The sequence below is a fragment of the Bos indicus x Bos taurus genome, chromosome 2 (assembly GCF_003369695.1).
Source record: "Bos indicus x Bos taurus breed Angus x Brahman F1 hybrid chromosome 2, Bos_hybrid_MaternalHap_v2.0, whole genome shotgun sequence".
Classification (NCBI taxonomy): Eukaryota; Metazoa; Chordata; class Mammalia; order Artiodactyla; family Bovidae; genus Bos; species Bos indicus x Bos taurus.
Genome location: NC_040077.1, coordinates 21,901,306 through 21,909,219, shown reverse-complemented (window position 1 = coordinate 21,909,219; position 7,914 = coordinate 21,901,306).

Below are 7,914 nucleotides of genomic sequence, written 5' to 3'. Positions count from 1 at the left end.
TTCTTTTTTTTTAACCAAAATAGAAAAGGGAGCAGTTATTTAAAGATACCTTAACCATTCTTCCCTTGCTTCCTTCTTAAATTGAATCAGGTGAATAAGGTCCTTCACCTTAAGGTCAAGAACAGCATCCTGGCCAATTCCCCTATTCCAGTGAGTCCAGAGAAATAATTAGGGAAAGAGTTGGAAGTGTAGTGGAGAGAGCTTGGGGTCTGCTATATATATATATATATATATATATATATATATATATATATATATATATTCTTTTAAATTGTGGGGGATGCACTAACCGTCCACCAAAAAGATTGGTTCCCTCCTTTCTGTAGCATAGCACTGTGACTACCAAGCCAGGAATATATCTTTCCACCACGCCCCTTACATCTAGATGAAGCCATGGGACTGAGTTCTAGAAAATGAAATAGGGGAAATTTTATGAGACTCACTGTCCTCCCACTGGAGCTCATCCATGCTCTTCTAGTCTCTGACTAGCTGGAAAGGACCTGGAATGGACATGACTCTCAGGGTGACCTTGGAAACCCACATGTTGAAAGGGGCTTTGATATCTTGCATCTTTGAATGACTCCAGGGAGGAGGGCAGCACCCTGGCCTGGTCACCACCCAGCTCTATTTGGTGAATGGGAACAAGATTTTTACGGTGTTAAGTCCATTGAAATTTGTACAGCAGATGGTTTTATCATTATTAATATAAATTTTACTCCCTTGCATTGGGAATCCTAAAATATGTAGCACAGTGGAGGAAGACAAGAAAATTGGTATTGGAGGCAGAAAAGATGAAGATAACGCTGCTGCTGCTGCTAAGTTGTTTCAGTCATTTCCAACTCTGTGCGACCCCATAGACGGCAGCCCACCAGGCTCCCCCGTCCCTGGGATTCTCCAGGCAAGAACACTGGAGTAGGTTGCCATTTCCTTCTCCAATGCATGAAAGGAAAAGTGAAAGTGAAAGTGAAATCACTCAGTCATGTCTGACTCTTAGTGACCCAATGGACTGCAGCCTACCAGGCTCCTCTGTCCATGGGATTTTCCAGGCAAGAGTACTGGAGTGGGTTGCCATCATCTTCTCCAATGAAGATAATGGCAAATTACTTAACAAAACTGTTGTCTTTGATTACTTCATGAGCAAAGTATGTGACAAGCCAGTGGCTTTAGAAGAAGTTGAAAAATGCAAAATTAGTGTTTTTTGTTTGTTTGTTTTTTACCAAGCCGCACAGCCTGTGGGATCTTAGTTCCCTGACCAGGGATGAAACCTCTGCCTCTGCTGTGGAAATTCAGAGTCCTAACCACTGGTGGTGGTGGTTGTTCAGTCACTCAGTCGTATTTGACCCTTTGTGATCCCATGGACTGCAGCACGCCAGGCTTCCCTGTCCTTCACTGTCTCCCTGAGTTTGCTCAAACTCATGTTCATTAAGTCAGTGATGCCATCCAACCATCTCATCCTCTGCTGCCCCCTTCTCCTCTTGCCCTCAATCTTTCCCAGCATCAGTCTTTTCCAATGAGTTGGCTCTTTAAATCAGGCGGCCAAGGTATTGGAGCTTCGGCTTCGGTTCTTCCAATGAATATTTAGGGCTGATGTCCTTTAGGATTGACTGATTTGATCTCCTTGCAGTCCAAGGGACTCTCAAGAATCTTCTCCAGCACCAGTTTGAAGGCATCAATTCGTTGGTGCTCAGCCTTTTTTATTGTCCAGCTCTCACTTTCATACATGATTATTGGAAAACCATAGCTTTGACTATAGGGACCTTAGCTGCTGGACCACCAGGGAATTCCCAGTTCTTGTTGGTTTTGCTTAGTGAGTCTGTGCAAGGAAGAGTCAAACTCAGACAATAATTGGCTAGTTCAAGAACAGAAATGAAGGGGATTAGAATGAGTCCAGAAATCTGGAGACTTCTGCTTTGAACCCTAAGAGGAAGGGATAACATGGAAAAAAGGCTTTGAGCAAAACAAAAGCCCATTAGGATTTCTCGACAGTCTCACCACTGTAGCAAAAATCCTTTAAGGCTATGCTCTTCATGCTCAGGCCCATTTCTTTCCCAGAGGAGCTTCCAGGCGGTTTCCACTAAGTTGGGGAAGAGAAGCCTAGGGGTTAGGATGCAAAGAAGTAAATTGGGCTTGAGAATTGTGTCTGGTAGAGAATCTCAGGTATGCATACGGGCACGTAAAAATGACTGCAAAGGAAAATTTCCGTTTACTAAGTATCTGAAGGAATTCTACGACAAAAGAATTCTTGAATTCAGACTACAAAACTTTTGGTTGCCCAAGCCTTGAATGAGTCCTTCCTTCGGTGTCCCAAAGACGCAGCGGCCGAAAATGGGCTGCAACCTCCTCAGTCTCCGCAAGAGGGCAGTCTCCGCACTGCTCGCCTCACAGGTGGCCTTGGAGGTAATGGACAAGGTAGAACCCGGCCGGGGCCACATCCAGGAGCCACGGAGGGTAACGGATAGGGAAGCTCCGCCCAAAGAGCGAAATCAGAGACTAACCACGGAATCACTGCAGGCCGTCTCAGTGCTCAGCCACGTCCCCTTGGCCTTTATCTCCACTTGGAGGAATCTACTGACTTCCCACACCTGCAACCTTCTGCCTGAGGGTTTTTGTTTGTTTGTTTGTTTTTCCTGGCTCTGGGAACACAGGGGGCGTGTTGGAAATTCAAGGGAGTTACTGCCCTTAGAAGAAGCCCTCGACAGCTGTCGGGGGATAAATTCCCCTCTCTGCTGGGGTAACCAGGCATGCTCTGCCCCCTTGAGTGGCGTCTGTGCTGAAAGTGGCCTGACAACCCTGCCTTTATTGGCTTGCTTCTCTCTTCTGTCTCACTCTCCCCACCCTGCCACTTCTCTAATCAACTACTTGCAGGGTCTGCTTCTGGGGAAACTCAAATCAAGACAGAATTTCTCACCCTGTCTGGCCAGGGGATCATCACCATGTCTTCAGAATGGTGTGAGTGGGTGCCTTCCCCACATTTCTAGCATCTTACCTATTCTTTTTTATAGATGAACCATTGGAACTGTAGACTAAAAAATCATTAAAACGGCTATCATCCTCAAGAATAAACCTATTTTTTTCAGTGAAAAGTTTATTAGTCAAGTAATTCAACTTTATTAGAAAAATAGAAAACAGATGAACAAAAAGAAAAATGCTTACCTATTAATCTTCTACCAGAAAACCTATGGTTAATGGGTTATTTTATATGCATAACCCAGTCTCTTTCTATGCATTTATGTATATATATATATTTCTTTATTTGTGTATTTATTTTCACTATCTCCAAACCCTGTTTTATGTTACTTGAAGTCAAAAGATTTCCCATAATTTTTAGGTTTTTATGGATTAACCATTGCTAGGGAAATGCTATTTTCAGGAGGAGATTAATCTTTTTTGCAGTCCTACTGAGATATAATAAAATTGTAAGATATTTAAAGTATATAATGTGATGATTTGATACACATATATTCTGTGAAAGGATTCTATCCATGTATTCATTTATTAAAAAATTTTGTCACTTGGCATTGCTATGTGCTAGGCACAGTTCTAGGCATTTGAAATACATCAGTAAATAAAGTGAAGATTTCTGTTCCCCAGGAAAAATGCATTCTAGTTGGTGGAGATTGTCAATAAAAATATATAGAGCGAGATAGATAATAAGTGGATTATTTAGTATCTCAATTGGTGAAAATGCTATGGGAAAAGGGAAAAATAGAGCAGGGTTTGGGGAGCTCAGGACAGCTGGAGAGAGGATTGCAACTGTAAGTGTGGTAGGTCGGAGGGTCAGTGAGGATGGAGCATTTGAGCAAAGACTAAAAGGAGGCACAGATACCTGTGGGATGAGCATTCTGGGCAGAATAATCTGCAGTAGAGGTCCCCAAGGGGACTGGGTCTGGTGTGCTGAAGATGAGCAAAGAACCCAGCCAGGCTGTAGCAGAGTGAGTGATGGGGAGCTGGCTGGAGGATGAGGTCAAGGTGTAGCCTAGGAGTCAAGGGGACACAGCACCACCTGTAGACTTTTATTCTGTGTGAGATGCGGAGCGCCAGCAGGATTTTGAGTAGAAGAGACATGATCTGACACATGTTGTAAAAGGGCAGTTCTGGCTCCTATGGTGACAGGAGCTGCAGGGGAGACAATTTAGGAGCTATACAACAATTCAAGCAGGAGATGGTGGTGAATGAGACCTGAGCGGATAAGGAAGGAAGATGAAAAATAGCTGGATTTGGGAAGTATATTTTGATGCTAAGGCTAACAGGATTTCCTGAGGATTGGACCTGGATGCAAGAGACAGAGAGGATGATGATTAAAGATGATTTGCAGGGTTTTGGCTTGAGCATTAGGAAGGCTTTAGGTGCCAACAGGTGATTTAAGGGAGGCTGTTGCTGGAGCAGGTTAAAAGGGAGGAAAATCATGAGTTCTGTTAGTTTGATGTGTCTATCAGAAGTCTGAGCAGGCAGTTGGATTCAGGAGTCAGGAGTTTAGAGAAGTCTAGACTAGGTTAAATGGTGCTTAAAACCACGACTGAATAAGATCAAAGAAAGGAGCACAGGCGGAGAAGAGCACTAATGTCAAGACCACAGTGAGCTACACCTCACACCTGTCAGAATGGCTAGCATCAAAAAGACCACAGATAAATTTTGGCAAGGACATGAAGAAAAGGAAACACTTGTGCACTGTTAGTGGGAATGTAAATTGGTGCAGCTGCTGTGGAAAACAGTATGGAGATTCCTCAAAAAACTAAAAATAGAGCTACATATGATTCAGTGATTCTACTCCTAGGTATATGTCCAAAGAAAATGAAAACACTAATTTGAAAAGATACATGCACCCCAGTGTTCATAGCAGCACTGTTTACAATAGCCAAGCTATGAAAACAACCAAGGTGTCTGCCAAGAGATGAATGGATAAAGATGATGTGATACACACAGAACAGCCAAGATATGAAAACAACCAAAGTGTCTGCCAACAGATGAGTGGATAAAGAAGATGTGATACACACACAGACACACACACAGATACACACACAGACACAGACACACACACACAGACATATACACACAGACACACACACACACACACACACACACACACACACACACACACACACTGAAATACTACTCAGCCATGAAAAAGAAGGAAATTTGCCATTTGCAACAACATGGATGAACTTGGAGGGTATTGTGCTTAGTAAAATAAGTCGGACAGAAGACAGATACTGTATGATATCACTTATATGTGGAATCTAAAAAATACAACAAACTAGTAAATATGACAAAGAGCAGATTCACAGATACAAAGAATAAACTAGTGGTTACCAGGGGAGAGAGGGAATGGGGGAGGAGCAAGATAAGGATAGGGAATTGAGACGTTCAATGTACTGTGTATAAAATAAATAAGCTACGAGGATCTATTGTACAGCAAAAGATATAGCCAATATTTTATAATAACTATACATGAAGTATAAGTTTTCAGAATTGGGAATCGCTATGTTGTACACTTGAAACATATAATGTTATGCATGCTAAGTCGCCTCAGTCGTGCCTGACTCTGTGTGACCCCATGGTCTGTAGCCCGCCAGGCTCATCTGTCCATGGGATTCTCCAGGGATGAATACTGGAGTAGGTTGCCATTTTCTTCTCTAGGGGATCTTCCTGAGCCAGGGATCCTGACCAGGGATCGAACCTTATGTCGCCTGGATTGGCAGGTGGGTTCTTTATCTCTAAAGCCACCTGGGAAACCCCATATAATGTAAATTACATATATATATATATATATATATATATATATATATCAAATAAGATTGGGAAGAGGAGGATGCAGCAAAGATCGAGAAGAAGGAAGCACTGAGGCAGGAGGAGATCCAAAAGAGGGTAGGTTCTGGAAGCCAGGTGCACAGCTCTGGAGGAAGAGCGAGTGGCCCACTGTGTTGAATGCTACTGTTGGAGCCCTTGAGATGAAGGTGGAATTGAACACGGGGCTTAGCAATATGGCAGCCACTGGTGACCTTGACTCGCACAAAACCTGCCTGGAGTAGGTTTAAGAAGGGAGGGATTCGAGGCACTTTATTGCAAAGCGTAAGGAGGAAGTAAAGTCATAGCTGTTGAGAGAGGGCATCAATAGAAGCTTTTTCTTTTGTGCCCTTTTGTGGGGATGGGGAAAATAACAGCATATGAGCGTGATGATCATAAGGACCCAACAGTAAGAAGAAATAGAACTGATTGTGGAGTAGGGAGCTGGAAGAAAACACCCATAAAAATGTTTTTAAAAATGAGATTACTATGTATACTTTTCTGTAACTTAGAGTATATTAAAAATAGCTTCCCAGTCAAATAATGTGTCTACATCTTCATTTTTAATGGCTGTAGTATATTTTGGTTTTGCATTTATGATAATTTGTTTAAACAACCCCTTATCACTGGACTTTTGGATGATTTCCTTTATTTTTTTATTTATGTTTTTGCATTTATAGACAGTCATACAGTGGATATCCTTATAAACCAAGCAATTTTCTGATTGTTACCCTAGGATAAGCTCCCACGGTGGAAGACTAGGTGAAAGAATGAAAAGACTTTAAGTAGTGTTAATGCATATCAAATAGCCCGAATCTCTGTTTTAGATTTGTTTGAAGCCATTCAGGCTTGCCCTTATCTCTCTTTATTTTTCTATTGTATCTATCACAGTTGTGTACCGTTAACGTTTATTCGTGTGATGATCTGATTAATATCCCTTTCTCCCACTAGACTGCCAACCACTGAGTGCAGAGACAGTGCCTGATTTTGCTCACTCTTGTGTCCTCAGCATTCGGCCCCACAGTTCGTCCCAAGGTAGGCATTCAGTTAATAATTATTCATGATGGAGTGAATAAATGTAAAGCTTAGTTCGGTGCACAGGGGAGAAGATCACACTGATCATGTCATCTGAAGGTGCAATGAGGGGTGGCAATCCATTGCCACAGTGCCTCTCAGGCTACCTGGTTTATAGTGATAAAAGTGCTTGTAATTGACTAATTAAATAGTGTATGAATGAGGGTGCTGCTTTTACAAAAGCCCGCCTTCTTGTGGGATTAGTGAAAGGAATAACTGTGGATCCTCCCCAGGTCTCTTACTTGGAGAACACCCTGTCTGTATCTATGTTTTGGTGCATCTGGCAGGAGCCTGGCTACCCGTTAGCCAAACCCTCGTTTCCTGAGCCAAGCACCTCCTTCTAGCAGCCAGCAGGTGGCAACAGTGGGTCATTGATGTGTCGGTGGGGCGGCTCTCCTGATGAACACCAACCGCGGTACCAGAGCCTACCAGGGTGCGGTCCACCCGGAATCCCATACGGGATGTTCCCTGGGACCCCAGAGCAGTGGCTTCCCTTCAGGAGAGTCGGGAAAGAGGGGTCAGCTCTCAGCCCCCAAGAGAGTCCATTTTACAGTTTACAGGCTCAAGGAATCCTTACCTGACCGCTCAAGAGTCAAATGAGACTCGTTTGAAAATCTGGACTTCCCAGGCCCTGAGACTTCACCAGTTCACACCAGCTGACCTGCCTCTGTTGTTTCAGTCTGTCTGAAGTGCTCAGTTTCTTTTGACTCGATTGTTTTTTTTCAGCCTACCTCAGTGCCAGGTAGCTTGTGTGTTAGTTGCTCAGTCGTGTCTGACTCTTTGTGACCCCATGGGCTGTATAGCCTGCCAAACTCCTCTGTCCATGGGGATTCTTCAGGCAACAATACTGGAGTGGGTTGCCATGCCCTCCTCCAGGGGATCTTCCAGGCCCAGGGATCGAACCCAGGTCTCCCTCATTGCGGGCAGATTCTTTACTGTCTGAGCTACATGGGAAGCCCAGGCAGCTCAGGCTGACAATTTTGTAGGAATTGCTGGTCTCAAATCACTGAGTTATAGAAATGCTTCTTACAGCGTGCCTAACAGGTTTCTTTCCGT